General features: G+C 49.0%; 1 protein-coding gene across 1 annotated transcript in view; it reads left to right on the top strand.

Moving 5' to 3' along the window:
* Positions 1 to 16,261, top strand: part of TNS3 (tensin 3) — a 298,608-nt gene that overhangs the window by 69,320 nt on the left and 213,027 nt on the right. Inside the window, exon 4 of the mRNA XM_060247769.1 lies at positions 1,021 to 1,059. The gene's annotated coding sequence lies outside the window, so the exon portion shown is untranslated. The remainder of the gene's footprint in view (positions 1 to 1,020; positions 1,060 to 16,261) is intronic.

Raw genomic sequence — 16,261 nt, 5'->3', positions numbered from 1 at the left:
ACCGTGGCAGCAGCGCGAGTGACTCGCTGAAAAAGCCACGCTGCCCTTGCCTCCTCCCCACTCCCAGAAAGGAAGTGGGGAGGAGGCAAGAGCAGTGCGACTTTTTCAGTGGGTTGCTCACGCTGCTGCTGCAGTTTCCTCCGCCTATCAGCTGATAGGCGGGTGTGTGTGTGGTTGGCCTTTAAAGAGGCGGGAGGCGCTTCTTGGCCCCTGAGAGCCAATCTGGTGTAGTGGTTAAGTGCATGGACTCTTATTTGGGAGAACCGGGTTTGATTCCCCACTCCTCTATTTGCACCTGCTGGAATGGCCTTGGGTCAGCCATAGCTCTGGCAGAGCTTGTCCTTGAAAGGGCAGCTGCTGGGAGAGCCCTCTCCAGCCCCACCCACCTCACAGGGTGGATTTATACCTCCCCCTCCCCCCTGAATCTCAGAGTGGGTCACAATCTCCTTCCTCCCCCCACAACAGGGACCCTGTGAGATGGATGGGACTGAGAGAGCTCTCCCAGAAGCTGCCCTTTCAAGGACAGCTCTGCAAGAGCTGTGGCTGACCCAAGGCCATTCCAGCAGCTGCAAGTGGAGGAGTGGGGAACAGGGTGTCTGTTGTGTGGGGAGAAGATAAAGGCGATTGTGAGGCGCTCTGAGTCTCTGATTCAGAGAGAAGGGCGGTTTATAAATCTGCAATTCTTCTTCCCCGACCTTAAACTTGTGGAAACGGAAGGAGTAGGAGGTGCCGCAGGCAGGGGGGGGGGCTGGTGAGGAGGAGGCACCATGGGGGCTGGGGAGGAGGAGGCAGGGGGAGGCTGAATTTGGTGCCTTTACCCTGCCAGCCCTGGGGCTGCATTGGGCGGGTCGGCCCTGGGGCCAGTCTCTGTGGCCAAAAGGGTTGGGGACCACCGCACTACATAATGCATTTTACATCCTTGAGTTTCTGATTGCACTGCTCGAGAGGCTCCTTTGAGGCTAGTGGAGCAAAACGTGCAAAGGGAAGGTGTATTGAACTGTTCCCTTTTTGTTCTCTCAGGTGGTGACGCCCTGCTTCCTGCCAGTCAACTATCCATTGGTAAGTGCTGTTCCAAGTGCTGTGCTGTTGCTTAAGTGACAGTCTTTGCAGTGAGACTAGGGACAAATGCATGGTGACGCTCACTCAGGTGCAGACCAGCCAACACTGAAACACAAGCAGCCTTCGTCAGAACTCAGCCTAGGATAGGGGTGTTGAACTCATTTGCTACGAGGGCCCGGATCTTGACCTTGTCGGGCCGGCCGTATGTGTCATAAAATGTAGTGCCAGATCAGGGAGATGTAAACTTTATAAAAGACACAAACAAACACACACGCTCAGCCTAATCCACCTCACTGGCTTGCTGAGCCTCAGCCAACAGAAGGAAGAGAGGCTTGGCTCAGTAGCTCTGCTGTGTGATTGAGAGAGCCGGGCAAAGCCAGCTCTCCTTCCCCCACTTTCTCCCCAAGGGAGGACCTTTGCTCTGTAGCTCCTGTGTGATTGAGCAAGCATGAAAAAGCAAGCAGTGATGCAAAAGGAAGCAAGAGAGGGAGAAGGAAGCAGATGACAGCCAGTTGCTCGGGGGCCTGATAGGAGCCCTCCGGGGCCTTCTTTGGCCCCCAGGCCTCATCTTTGACACCCCTGGCCTAGGATTTTCAGCCTTATCCTTGGGTCCTGCTTTCAATGCCAAGGCTCAGTTCCATGGCTGGCAGGTACTTTCTGAGACCCCCAGGCCTGTTAAGCACGCCCACTATAAACCAAGGCTGGCCTCCTCTAGCTGGCCTTCATGTCCGAGAAAACCGTGCCCCCGAGAACACTAAAAAGCACTTCCACAAGTGCTAAATAACGCACCAACCCATGTTTGCAACTGAATTTCACTGTGCGGAATGGCAAAACCCACTTGCAAAGAATTATTGAAGTCATGGCTTTTTTTGAACAGACACACACAGGAACGCACAGGTTCCGAATGGCTGGGTGTCAGGGGGTGTGGCCTGATATGCAAATAAGTCCCTCTTGGGCTTTTTCTACACAAAAAGCCCTGTGTGAAACAATGGTGACATCACAGGGTGTGGCCTTATATGCAAATGAGTTCCTGCTGGGCTTTTTCTATCAGAAAGCCCTGATTAAAGTACCTTGAAAGCATTGCACTTAGACCTGATTTTGATCATTTCGGGGAACCCAAAAACTGGTAAAAGGACAAGGGAAGAGGAACATGCCCAGGGCTGCTTCTTTTTTTGTAGCAGGAACTCCTTTGCATATTAGGCCACACCCTCCCAATGGAGCCAATCCTCCAAGAGCTTACGGGGCTCTTATCCTAGGGCTTTCTGTAAGCTTTTGGAGGATTGGATACATCAGGGATGTGTGGCCTGATATGCAAAGGAGCTCCTGCTGCAAAATAAGCCTAGGACACACTTCTGTATGTTCAAGAAATGCCGGCTCTTCAGCATTTGTGTATCCACTTTCCATCCTAGCAGCAAGGCAAATAAGAGGGCCTTTTTGCTCGCGTTGCCTGGTGGCCCTTGAAAATCCAAAGCCAATCCACCTTGGGCACGTGAAGCATGTCCTTGAGCATGCGCCGAGTGCATTTTCTTCTGCAGTGTGTAATGACAATCTACCTCCATGCAAGCTGGCATTAAGGGCCTACTGTAAGCTCTTGGAGGATGGGCTACGTCAGGGGTGTGTGGCCTAATATGCAAAGCAACTCCTGTTACAAAAAAACCCCTTGACTTCAGAGTACCAGCACCTCTATTTTTTAGAAAAGGTCGTATCTTGGTCCCCCGTTATTACTTAGCACAGGAAGGATTTTGCTCCATTGTAAAGGATTTTGCTTCATCGGTGACTTTCCACCCGCAGAAAGAGTCTGGCTGATTTAAGCAAGTTAGTGAAGTTCAGCTGTATTTGCCTTAGCCAGAGGCCGTAACCAAAACAGCGTGCAATTTAAACAAGACCATAACAATAGCTAATGAGCAGCGCAGACCTTGTTACTCTCACGGCAAGCCCCGGTAAGTGTACTCGGGGCTAATCCAACCAGCTGCGTTTCAATGAAGTTCATTTGCTTTGTACTCGGAGCCAAAGCCAAACGAGCCATTATTTGACGAGCACCTGAGTTGTTGCGACCAGGTAAACGCCTGGTCTGTGAAGCGGTCCGGAAGGCAGCGGTCTTTAAACGATGTAGTTAAAATCTTTGTTCTGGACATTCAGGACTGCCCATTATAGGAATTGGATGTTCAGTGTAAAAAGGTAAAGGTAGTCTTCTGTGCAAGCACCGGTTGTTTCTGACTCTGGAGTGATGTCGCTTTCACAACATTTTCACGGCAGACCTTTTTCCAGGGTGGTTTGCCATTGCCTTTCCCAGTCATCTACACTTTCCCCCGCAGCAAGCTGGGTACTCATTTTACCAACCTCAGAAGGATGGAAGGCTGAGTCAACCTTGAGCCAGCTACCTGAACCCAGCTTCTGCCAGGATCAAACTCAGGTCGTGAGCAGAGAGCTCAAACTGCGGTACTGCAGCTTTACCACTCTGCGCCATGGGGCTCCTATGTTCATTACAAAGGTAAAGGTAAAGGTAGTCCCCTGTGCAAGCACCAGTTGTTTACGACTCTGGGGTGACGTTGCTTTCACAATGTTTTCACGGCAGACTTTTTACCGGGTGGTTTGCCGTTGCCTTCCCCAGTCATCTATGCTTTCCCCCCAGCAAGCTGGGGACTCATTTGACCGACCTTAGAAGGATGGAAGGCTGAGTCAACCTGGAGCCAGCTACCTGAACCAGCTTCCGCTGGGATCGAACTCAAGTCGTGAGCAGAGAGCTCCAACTGCAGTACTGCAGCTTTACCACTCTGCACCACAAGGCTCCTATGTTCAGTATCAAACATGTTAAAAACGGCAGGGGGGGAAAAAGAGTACTCTAAGGCCGCAGTTTGAAACCTTTTAAAATACGAGGACAGCTATTCACATCAAAAAAAATTGTGGACCTCGCCACATGAGAGTAGTTGGGCTGTGAGCAGGCCTGTAGCTACAGTGGGGCCTGGGGGGGGCAGGCCCATCCTATCAACCCCCCCCCCCCTCCAGCTGTATAGCCCCTCCGCTGGAAGACCCCCAATGTGTCCCCTTTGCTCACCACCACTCTGAACAAGTAGCAGCATTGCTGCTGGTCTTTTTGCTTTTTTCTCTCCCCTCCCCTAACACAGTGTGCAGAGCAAAGTGCGGGGGGGGGGGGGGAACCACCAAGAGTCGCTGTCTCTCTGGGAGAGGGGCACATAAGAAAGGGGTGGGGGAGCAGAGCTGCTGTGACTGCTCAGGCAAAGGGGGGGGCTGGCTTGTATAACTCAAGGCAGCTTACAGTGCCAAGAGCCCCCAGTCCCCCCCAAACAACACATCCTGCTGCAGGCCACACCAAACATGAAATCCTGGGTATGGCCGTGGCTGTGAGTTATCAGTGGATTAAGAAAATGCTTGATAACTTGAAAGATCCAAATGACGGTGCTTGGTTGTGTGTACGGATTTGTGGACCCTCAGCAATAACTCTGCGCCCCAGAGTGCCTGGCCCACCGGGTGGGCAACACTGGCCTACGGTATAGTAGCGAAGACCTAGTTCTGCGGGTCGAGTCCTGAACGGAATACGGCATGAGTTGTAAGCTAAATTCAGTTGTTTGGTGCAGATCTTTGTTCAGTGAGTGGGATCGATGGCTAAAGATGGATTTGTATGTTGTTGCACGTGACCCTCCCCCTTGAGCTGTCCTGATCATTCACAGATCGATTTCTCCCGTGTGGATGCGTCTGTCCAAAAGGTGAAAGTCCAGAAAAGGTGGAGAAAGTCCAGAAAAGGGCAACTAGAATGATTAAAGGGCTGGAACAATTTCCCTATGAAGAAAGGTTGAAACGCTTGGGACTCTTTAGCTTGGAGAAACATCGACTGCGGGGTGACATGATAGAGGTTTACAAGATAATGCATGGGATGGAGAAAGTAGAGAAAGAAGTACTTTTCTCCCTTTCTCACAATACAAGAACTCGTGGGCATTCGATGAAATTGCTGAGCAGACAGGTTAAAACGGATAAAAGGAAGTACTTCTTCACGCAAAGGGTGATTAACATGTGGAATTCACTGCCACAGGAGGTGGTGGCGGCCACAAGCATAGCCACCTTCAAGAGAGGTTTAGATAAAAATATGGAGCAGAGGTCCATCAGTGGCTATTAGCCACAGTGTATGTATGTGTGTGTGTGTGTGTGTGTGTGTATATATATATAAAATTTTTGTCACTGTGTGACACAGAGTGTTGGGCTGGATGGGCCATTGGCCTGATCCAACATGGCTTCTCTTATGTTCTTATGTGAATGATTACAGCAGGGGTCCTCAAACTTTTTAAATAGGGGGCCAGTTCACTGTCCCTCAGACTGTTGGAGGGCCGGACTGCCGTTACTGTACAAGGCCGCGGGCCGTCAGTTCTCCGTCTTCTGCATCTCTCTCCCTTCCCCACACCACACACCCTGGCCTGGGAACTCACCTCACCTCGTTATCACCTCACACGCTGTCTCCGCCGCCTCAGCCCAGTGCCGGAAGTGTGCGTTGCTAACGCGAGTTTAGGTCGAACGTCACTTCTGGTCTGATTTTGCCATAACCCGGCGGGCTGCATAAACGTCCTCAGCGGGCCGCATCTGGCCCGCGGGCCGCAGTTTGAGGACCACTGGATTACAGCATTACAGTTACCATTCAGAAACCAGTGATGTGTAGATCCCGCTTCAATTCGATGTTTCTAAGAATAGACAAAATTCATAGGCTAACTATGATGATCTACAGACGAATTGCTGACATGTAGCTTTTTGTTGTTGTTGGTGGTGGAAAGTGCTCCCAAGTTGCAGCAGACTTATAATAATAATAATAATTTTTAATTTATATCCCGCCCTCCCTGCCGAAGCAGGCTCAAGGCGGCTGCTTATGGTGACCCCATAGGGTTTTCAAGGCAAGAGACAGTCAGAGGTGGATTGCCATTGCCTGCCTCTGTGGAGCAGGGTTGGCCAAACTGTGGCTCTTTCACACATATTGTGCAGCTCTTGAAGCCCCCACCACCCCATTGGCTGGCTTGGAGAAGGCATTTTTCTTTATAATCACTTTTCCAAGCCAGTCAGCGGCTCGGAGAATGCATTTAAAGTTAAGGTTGCTTTCTTCCCACCTCTCCCTACTCCGATCTGTTTCCCTCCCTCCCTCCCTCCCTCCCTCCCTCCCTTCCTTCCTTCCTTCCTTCCTTCCTTCCTTCCTTCCTTCCTTCCTTCCTTCCTTCCTTCCTCCCTCCCTCCCTCCCTCCCTCCCTCCCTTCCTTCACCCCCACAAATGACTCGTCTGCGAGAAAAACTTTGCCCGGATTGGGCCCTCGGATGCCAAGAAGCAAGGACGAGGCATTCTCTGAGTTCTGAGTTCTAACAGGAGTCTGGTTGCTCGCTAATTGGAAACAGCCGCAGCAGAGCAAAGCCTCTAACCTTGCAACTGCCTTCACCCCGGCTTGCTTTGAAACCTTGGCTGCAGGACTGCTGGCTTAAATGATGCAGCTTCCAGTTAGTGATCGTGGACATAATTTTTTTCCTGGCTTCCGTTCTGATTGGCCCTGACCTCAGACTGGCTTGAGACCCTGCATTCGGGACTTGCTCTCCCTCTACTCTTCTGTCTCGTTCCCCGCCAGCACCCCAGGGCGTGACACCCTGCTGTGGAGGAACCCTCGCCTTCCTCGGGGGTCTCCTATCCAAGGACTGACTAAAGCTGATGCTGCTCAGCTTCTGAGATGTGACACGATCAGGCTAGCCTTAGATCTAACCAGAAAGATCTGGTTAGCCCCACCCCCTTTTTTGTGTAGAAAAAGCCCAGCAGGATGTTGGTTGCGTATTAGACCACACCACCTGGCCTAGGAGTGGTCAGGTTGGGCCAGCCAGAGCCCTGGCTAACCCAGGTGGAGCTCTGCTCCTGTGAGCCCCGGCAGAAAGAAAAAGCCCCGTGTGTTGTGAAATAGCACCGAACGGCATCCGTGACCATACGTGTGAGTTTTCTAGAGCAGGGGTGTCAAACTCATTTGTTATGAGGGCCGAATCTGACATAAATGAGAGTTTGTCGGGTCAGGCCATGTCGGGTTGGGCCAGGCCGTGTGTGTACCTCTTTATGATGGAGAGCCAGTTTGGTGTGGTGGTTAAGTGCATAAACTCTTATCTGGGAGAACCAAGTTTGATTCCTTACTCCTCCACTTGCAACTGCTGGAATGGTCTTGGGTCAGCCATAGCTCTGGCAGAGGTTGTCCTTGAAAGGGCAGCTGCTGTGAGAGCCCTCTCCAGCCCCACCCACCTCACAGGGTGTCTGTTGTGGGGGAGGAAGGTCAAGGAGATTGTGAGTCGCTCTGAGACTCTTCGGAGTGGAGGGCGGGATATAAATCCAATATCTTCTTCTTCATCATCTTCTTATGATTAGGTAGCAGATATATAAACTTTATAAAGGACACAGACAAACACAAAGATTTTTTTAAAAACCCTTAAAACATTAGCACTGGGACTTAAAGGTGCTTTCATTGTATTTCTCCCATGGGATCCAGGGAACTGGGCAAAGGAAGCTCTGGCTCTTTTCTCCCTTCCCCAGGAAACCAGGAGGGGAAGGAGCCTCAGCCAATAGAAAGATGACAAGCTGGGCTCAGTAGCTCTACTGTGCAATTGAGAGAGCCTGACAAAGCAAACTCTTCCTCCCTCCTTCCTCCCTAAGGGAGGAGCCTCAGCCAATGGAGAAAATAGAGGCTTTGCTCTGTAGCTCCTGTGCGATTGAGGAAGCCTGGCAAAGCAAGCTTGTGATGCAGAAGGAAGCAAGAAAGAGGGAGAAGGAAGCAGACGACAGCCAGTTGCTGGGGGGCCTGATAGGAGCCCCCCGGGGGCCTGATTCGGCCCCTGGACTGCATGTTTGACACCCCTGCTCTTGAGTTTTTCACCAAGCAGGATGGTGAAGAAATAGGGTTGCCAGTCCCTGAGCCAGAGGCTAGATGGCCACCTGACAGCAATGAGGATCCTGTGAATTTAGGGGGAGGGGTTTGTGAGTTTCTGGCATTGTCCAGGGGGTTGGACTGGATGACCCTGGAGGTCCCTTCCAACTCTATGATTCTATAAGTCCCAGGAGATTTCTTCTAAATTAAGTGGCTCTTCAGTTGGAGGAAGTCTCAGGCTGAAGGTCATCTCCTTGGAGGATGGCATCCCAGTAAGACCGTTGTTTCTGGAAAGCTGTCCGTGGAGTCAGGCGATGACTTGAAATCGGTGGCTTTCCAGTATGGTTTATTTCAGTATCTGTCCACGAGATCTGTAGAACGCTTTACATTAAATCTGAAAAGGAACAAGTGCATTTATCAACACGTACTTAGTAATGTCTGGCGGACAAATGTGACTTGCCGCGGTATAAATTGGTCGTAAACAGACTGAGCTGACCACGCTTCTTTTACAAAATGATGTAATCCATTCCTCAGACGCTGTGCAGTACCCCTGGGGCGTTTATTATGAAGAAAATCTTTTGTAGCTATTCAATCATTTTGGATACTCGAGAACAGGCCAGCTGTTAACGGTCTAGGTATTATTTTGAGTATTTTTTGTGTAAAATTCCTCTTGTTGGAAGAAAGAGTTCCTAATGACCAACTTTCCCAATAAACACGGTGATAAATGTTCATATAGTATTGTTCTTTTTGTTGTTTGTGGCCAGCTTTAGGAAAAATGTATCGGTGAACATAAGAGAAGCCATGTTGGGTCAGGCCAATGACCGGGGCTTTTATGGAGCAGGAACACACAGGAACGCAGTTTTGGCTGGCTTGGCGTCAAGGGGTGTGGCCTAATATGCAAATGAATTCCTCCTGGGCTTTTTCTACAAAAAAGCCCTTTGTGAAACAATGGTGGCATCATGGGGGTGTGGCCTCATATGTAAATGAGTTCCTGCTGGGCTTTTTCTACCAAAAAAGCCCTGCCAATGACCCATTCAGTCCAATACTCTGTGTCACACAGTGGTAAACCCCCCCCCCCGAAGTGCCATCAAGAGGTCCAACTGTGGGGCTAGAAGCCCTCCCACTGTGCCCCCCCCAAGCACAAGAATACAGAGCATCACTGCCCCAGACAGAGAGTTCCAACAATAAGCTGTGGCTAATAGCCACTGATGGACCTCTGCTCCAAGATCAGTATTGTAAGAGAGCGGTGGGCTCCCATCTGGAGAACTGGTTTCGATTCCTCACTCCTCCACTTGAAGTCAGCTGTGTGGCCTTGGATCATAAGAACATAAGAGAAGCCATGTTGGATCAGACCAATGGCCCATTCAGTCCAACACTCTGTGTCATACAGTGGCCAAAAAACCCTTCTCCCTCTTCCTCCTTCTCCCTCTTCCTCCTTCTCCCTCTTCATCCTTCTCCTTCTTCCTCCTCCTCCCTCTTCTTCCTTCTCCTCCCTCCTTCTCTTTCTCCCTCCCTCTTCCTCCTTCTCCCTCTTCCTCCTTCTTCTTCCTTCTCCTTCTCCCTCCTCCTCCTTCTTCTCCCTCCTTCTCCTTCTCCCTCCCTCTTCCTCCTTCTCCCTCCTCCTCCTTCTCCCTCTTCCTCCTTCTCCTTCTTCTTCCTTCTCCTTCTCCCTCCTCCTCCTCCTTCTCCTTCTCCCTCCTTCTCCTTCTCCCTCCCTCCTCCTCCTTCTCCCTCTCCGTCTTCCTCCTCCTCCCTCTTCCTCCTCCATCTTCTCTCTCTTCCTCTTCCCCTCCTCTTCTTCTTCTCCTTCTTCTCCCTCTTCCTCCTCCTCTTCCTCTTCTTCTCCTTCTACTCCCCCCCAATGTTTTAATTGGCAGTCCCCCCCCCCCCGTTTTTCATACATGCATTTTAACTTCAGTTTAATGAAGTGTTTTTGTTTGGTTTTGGTAATTTATAAACCTATTTTTATTAAGTGTATTTTTAATATTCTGGTAGCCACTTCAGTGGCCCTGAGGAGAGCAGAAAGGTGGGGTGTAAATAGGACACTACTGTTGGGAACACCACAGAGGCAATTTCCTCTTGGCTCACTTTGGCCTTTTTCATGCTTTCTGGAAGTCTGGGGTTCACTGGTGTGGAGGATTTCTCTCTGGGGCAGATGGCTGCACATTATAACTTTTGGGCACCTTCTTGTCTTATTAGTCTAAGAACTGGGGTCCAACTCACGTTCTGCCTTTTTCAACTCAGGATTGGGAAAAAATGCCCCAGTTTAAATGTCACTGTGGTGTTCTCAACAGTATTTTTTAAAAATTTTGTTAATGTAACTTATTTATCGTGTGACTTTCCCACAGGGCAAATTACACATTATAGTGTTTAAATTACACATTATTGTGTGTTATTTACAGAATTTATACCACACCGTTCTGCCCTCATCAGGGCCACCAAAGCAGCTAACAGATAATTTTTTAAAACACACACACAGATCATTGAAACAGCAGCAACGATCATTGTATGGCATTGTGTGTAGAATAGCCAGAGATCCAAAGATTGTCTGGCAGCTGCAAGTTCTAGCTCTTAGTGTTGTTTCTAGGGGCTGAGAGAGCTTTTGAAAGAACTGTGATTGGCCCGAGATCACGCAGCTGGCTTCAAGTGGAGGAGTGGAGAATCAAACCCGGTTCTCCATATTAGAGTCTACTGCCCTTAACCACTACACCAAACTGGCTCTTATCATTGAAACCAAAGCTAAAATATGCTTACAAACCCAGAAAAAGATCTATCAAAGCACTGGGCAGGAAGGAGGAATCAGTGAGGCAGAATGTCAGATGAAACAAGAAAAGTAGTTCTCACCCGTTGGTGGGAAGAAGAAATTGGATTCATACCCTGCCCTTCGCTAGCCAAAGCAGTCTCAGAGTGGCTCCTTTCCCTTCCTCTCCCCACAACAGACACCCTGTGAGATTGGTGGGACTGAGAGAGCTCTGACAGAAACTGCTCCTGAAAGAAACAGCTCTGCAAGAACTTGTGACTGACTTAAGGTCACATCAGCAGGCACGTGTGGAGGAGTGGGAAATCAAACCCGGTTCTCCCAAATAAGAGTCTGCACACTTAGCCACTACACCAAACCAAAGAAGACAGGTCCACAATTTGGGTGCTCCATCGGAGAAGGCCCTCTCCCTGGTAGCTATCTGCCTAATCTCAGCGGGTGGGGGCACTTGAAGCAGGGGACTCTAAAGATGACCAGAGCAGTCGGGTGGGTTCATAATAGGGATGCCAGCCTCCAGATGGGACCTGGGGATCCGCTAGAATTACAGCTCATCTCCAGACTTACAGAGACCAGTTTCCCTGGAGGAATGGGATGCTTTGACGGGTGGACTCCATGGCTGTGTACCCCACTGAGGTCTCTGTCCTCCCAGGCTCCACCCCCAAATAACCAGGATCTTCCCAGCTTGGATCTGGCAACCTACTCCCCACTGGAGAGCCAGTTTGGTGTAGTGGTTAAGTGTGCGGACTCTTATCTGGGAGAACCGGGTTTGATTCCCCACTCCTCCACTTGCACCTACTAGCATGGCCTTGGGTCAGCCATGGCTCTGGCAGAGGTTGTCCTTGAAAAGGCAGCTACTGGGAGAGCCCTCTCCAGCCCCACCCACCTCACAGGGTGTCTGTTGTGGGGGAGGAAGGTAAAGGAGATTGTGAGCCGCTCTGAGACTCTTCGGAGTGGAGGGCGGGATATAAATCCAGTATCTTCATCTACCTCACAGGGTGTCTGTTGTGGGGGAGGGAGGTAAAGGAGATTGTGAGCCGCTCTGAGACTCTTCGGAGTGGAGGGCAGGATATAAATCCAATATCTTCATCTACCTCACAGGGTGTCTGTTGTGGGGGAGGAAGGTAAAGGAGATGGTGAGCCGCTCTGAGACTCTTCGGAGTGGAAGGCGGGATATAAATCCAATATCTTCATCTACCTCACAGGGTGTCTGTTGTGGGGGAGGAAGGTCAAGGAGATTGTGAGCCGCTCTGAGACTCTTCGGAGTGGAGGGCGGGATATAAATCCAGTATCTTCATCTACCTCACAGGGTGTCTGTTGTGGGGGAGGAAGGTCAAGGAGATTGTGAGCCGCTCTGAGACTCTTCGGAGTGCAGGGTGGGATATAAATCCAATACCTTCATCTACCTCACAGGGTGTCTGTTGTGGGGGAGGAAGGTAAAGGAGATTGTGAGCCGCTCTGAGACTCTTCGGAGTGGAGGGCAGGATATAAATCCAATATCTTCATCTACCTCACAGGGTGTCTGTTGTGGGGGAGGAAGGTCAAGGAGATTGTGAGCCGCTCTGAGACTCTTCGGAGTGGAGGGCGGGATATAAATCCAATATCATCTTCTTCACCCATGGACCAGGAGAGGATCTGGCAACCGTAGTACCAAGGGAGTAGTTGGTCCTTATGAAGTAGGCGCCATAAGGACCGCAGAAGTAGTTGACTGGGGAATGCTTGGGCCCCCCTTTACCTAGAGGCCCATGTCACATTCAGAGTCACGAGTGAGTTTTGCCATTTCAGTCTTGAGTTTTAAAAAGTGTTGAATCCAGGCCTCATTTTGGGCAGGAGCACACAGGAACGGAGCTTCAAAACATCTGCATTTTAGTGCACTCTTTCTTTCTTAAAGGTAGTCCCCTGTGCAAGCACCAGTCGTTTCCGACTCTGGGGTGACGTTGCTTTCACAACGTTTTCACGGCAGACTTTTTACGGGGTGGTTTGCCATTGCCTTCCCCAGTCCTCTACACTTTCCCCCCCAGAAGCTGGGTACTCATTTGACCGACCTCAGAAGGATGGAAGGCTGAGTCAACCTCGAGCCGGCTACCTGAACCCAGCTTCCGCCAGGATCGAACTCAGGTTGTGAGCAAAGCTTAGGACTGCAGTACTGTAGCTTTACCACTCTGCGCTACGGGGCTCTTCTTTCTTACCCCCCACCAAATACTTGCTTCTGGGCTCCATTGTTCAAACCCCCTGTGAGAGTTTTGCTGAACTCTTAAGATTTGACAAAACGTTCTAATATTTTTCCCCACCCAAAAATGGCAATATAACCAAAACAGATAAAGCGGAGAGATGGAAATCTTCATCATGCCAATGTGGCCACATAGAAGAAAGTCACTGAAAAAGTATGATGGGAGTAAGGGACTGTGACGACAGTTATAGTTCAAGAAGCATTTGAAGGTAGATGCCGAGGTGATACGATTTAGTACACCTTTTGGTGAGCTGCGGCACCTCTTTTTCTACGAAACGACCCCCTGGTTAAATCAGCTCGGTCGGAAGAATCGCTGACCTTCTAGTGACCTTCTGACTGAATGAGATGAAAATGGCCGCCGCTTTCCGCTTTGAAGTTTTTGACATTTGGCAGACTTTGAGTCAGACCCGCGCTCCTTCTCCAGCATAAAAGCAGCGTTACCTGGCCGTGGAAATTCTCTTGAAGTAGTTCCACTTTGTCTTGAGGAGAGAGTGGCATTCCTAACCTTGGGCAAACATTGTATATTTAGATATGCGTGCGCGAATGTGTAGACGTGCCCATTTGAAGCTCACGTTGTTCTCGGGAACATCTCTCAAGATCCAGGCCTCTGGCTGAAGCTTTTGAAGTCCTCAATGTCGTTTCCCCGACTGTCGTGAGGTTCGTGGAAAAGAAAGCAGATCTCTTTAAAGTTATGATAGATTGGTTTGCTTCACTGGCATTTCTGATCAGCCGATCTGGTATATCCCTTTGGACAGTGCTGCTTTTTGTCATCTGCTCAAGTAAGTTTCAAAGCTAAAAGTTGCCTTTGCAAGTTTGGTGTTTTTTTTGTCATATTTTTTTTTTTAAAAAAAAATAGGCTAAGTGGATGCTTCCAGATATGTCTCATTTCTGTGGCTGCTGGTAGCCTATTTTGTTTGTGGTTATAGCATTTTAGACAATCCGTTAGTGCTGTAGAATTTGCTCATTCATTGTGATCTGAGAATATTTTGGATTAGAAGTGTTGCAAAAAAAAAAAATTAAGAGCTGTTTTTTACTTGAAGGAGGACCGGTTTGTACAGTAAATCGATTGCGCCAGACGTAAGAACCTCGCGTTGCAGATGTAACAGAATCGGGCCGCGTCTTAAAATGCTGTTTTCATCGTTGTTTTCAAGGCTACTGTTTGTTTAGCGATTTGGGGAAAGCGTTGATTTTACACATGCATTTTTGGATACCCTTTTTCTATCCAGATGTGAGATTCATGGGGCAACAGAGCTCCTGGGTTGATGGTAGGCATTGTTGAGAACAGAATATATTATTTGCCCCATCCTTCCTGAGCAATTCTAGTTATATGCGTAAGCGTTAAGGCGATGGAACAGATAGGGTATTGGATTCGGATCAGGAAGATCTGGGTTCGGATCACTGTTTGGCCACAGTTTCTTGAGTTACTTTGGGCTCTCTTGCCTTCGGAAGACAGCCACGCTGGTCTGCAAGAGAAATGTTAAATTGGAGTCCAGTAGCAGAGACGAATAAGATTTTTGGGTAATAAACTCTTGAGAGTGAAAGTGCCCTTTGTCAGACATGTCATAAGAACATAAGAGAAGCCATGTTGGATCAGGCCAATGGCCCATCCAGTCCAACACTCTGTGTCACACAGTGGCAAAAAATTTTATATATACACACACACTGTGGCTAATAGCCACTGATGGACCTCTGCTCCATATTTTTATCTAAACCCCTCTTGAAGGTGGCTATGCTTGCGGCCGCCACCACCTCCTGTGGCAGTGAATTCCACATGTTAATCACCCTCTCTCATGCTCTCTCAGCCTGAGGTTTTACTGACAGAATTGGTTTTTTTGAGGACTAAGGGGGATGTTCCTCATCTCTGTAGCTATAGTTCTTTGGGAGGGAGAGAGAGAAAAAAACCCGTGAGAAATAAAGTTAAAAAGGAGTAGCCTTTGACTGTGTGCTGTTAAGACATGATTACTAACGAAACGTGGTGATTAATATCTGCCTTGTGTCTCCGTGATGAATGAAGTAAATAAGCAAAAGATCACTGCAGTCATAAATGCAAAAGATCAAAGACCAACAAAGTTTTATTCAGAATGTCAGCTTTCATATGCTCCAAGCACGCTTCATCAGACGAGGAATCAGGCACAGTGAGCGGAGCTACATATAGCTGGTAGGCTGTGGTTTAGAATGGAAAATGGTACAAATTTAAGATCCAAGGACGGAATAGTAAAATTAGAAATTGAGCAAATTGATCTGGGTGGCATGAGCATAAGAAAGCAATAAAACAGTAACATATCAAAATGTGAGAAGGTCTGTTAATCACTCTATTGTTATAGGAAAGGAAAGGTCCCCTGTGCAAACACCAGTCGTTTCCGACTCTGGGGTGATGTTGCTTTCGCAACGTTTTCAAGGCAGACTTTTTACGGGGTGATTTGCCATTGCCTTCCCCAGTCTTTTACACTTTCCCCCCCAGCAAGCCGGGTACTCATTTTACCGACCTCGGAAGGATGGAAGGCTGAGTCAACCTTGGGCTGGCTACCTGAATCCAGCTTCCTCTGGAATCGAACTCAGGTCGTGACCAGAGAGTTCAGATCACAGTACTGCAGTACTGCTGCTTTACCACTCTGCGCCACGGGGCCGCTGTTGTAACCGCTATTGTTATAAGCCTGGGCCAAAAAGAACTGTCATTGGATCTTAAATTTGTACCATTTTGCATTCTAAACCAATGCCTACCGTCTATATGTCGCTCTGCTCACTGTACCTGATTCCTCACCTGATGAAGCGCGTTTAGAGCACATGAAAGCTGACATTATGAATAAAAGTTGGTCTTAAAGGTGCAACTTGACTTCTACTTTGTTCTGCTGCTTCAGACGAACACGGCTGCCCCCTTGGATCTATATAAATGCAGTCAAATTAGCTGGGATAGTTTGCTGCATTTTCACTGAGTGAATAATTCAGTTTATGTACAAGAAACTGCAAACACGTTTGCATTATGAATTACAAATTCATTGGGATTACCGATAGCAATGTTCAGCTGGGGAAAATGGCATGGGGAAATGCCCCCCCCCCCGAATCTCCCCCCTCAGCCTGAAAAATCACAAGGATCTTTGAAGTCTGGAAAAAGACCCCCTGCTCAGGTTCCGTTCAGTGTATTATCACCAGTACAGTCTACTGATGAGATTGTCAGATTAATATTTGGGAAACCCGGATTCGGATCCCCCACGCAGCCATAGAAGCTCCCTGGGTGAGCTTGGGATGATTCTCTCGTAGCTTAACCTACCTTGCAGGGCTGCTGTGAGGATACATTAGGGGAGAAGAGAATGATGTCGGCTGCATTGGGGGTCCACCAGA

This window comes from Heteronotia binoei, chromosome 10, assembly GCF_032191835.1.
Source record: "Heteronotia binoei isolate CCM8104 ecotype False Entrance Well chromosome 10, APGP_CSIRO_Hbin_v1, whole genome shotgun sequence".
Lineage (NCBI taxonomy): Eukaryota > Metazoa > Chordata > Lepidosauria > Squamata > Gekkonidae > Heteronotia > Heteronotia binoei.
Note: the sequence above shows the minus strand (reverse complement) of the source record. Positions and strands in the feature narration are given on the sequence as shown.